Source organism: Halyomorpha halys, unplaced genomic scaffold, assembly GCF_000696795.3.
Source record: "Halyomorpha halys isolate HHAL.00 unplaced genomic scaffold, Hhal_1.1 Scaffold772.1, whole genome shotgun sequence".
NCBI classification, from domain to species: domain Eukaryota; kingdom Metazoa; phylum Arthropoda; class Insecta; order Hemiptera; family Pentatomidae; genus Halyomorpha; species Halyomorpha halys.
In genome coordinates, this window is record NW_027112238.1 from 3,282 (window position 1) to 3,527 (window position 246).

At 34.6% G+C, this 246-nt stretch overlaps 1 protein-coding gene across 1 annotated transcript in view; it reads left to right on the top strand.

The window, feature by feature from the left end:
* LOC106686067 (zinc finger protein 711) overlaps window positions 1-246 on the top strand; it is a gene marked incomplete at its 5' end in the record, with an annotated part of 2,255 nt that overhangs the window by 1,044 nt on the left and 965 nt on the right. The window lies entirely within an intron of this gene.

Here is a 246-nt window from a genome sequence, read left to right on the forward strand (position 1 = left end):
CCATACAGGTGATAGGCCTCATAAGTGTCCCCATTGCGAATATAGTGCAGTTATAAAGGGTAATTTAAAAAAACATATAATGGCTCACCATACAGGTGATAAGCCTCATAAATGTCCCTATTGTAATTTCAGTACAGTTCTAAATAGTAATTTAAAAAGACATATAATGGCTCATCATACAGGTGATAGGCCTCATAAATGTCCCTATTGTGACTACAGTTCAGTTCACGTGAATGATTTAAAAAA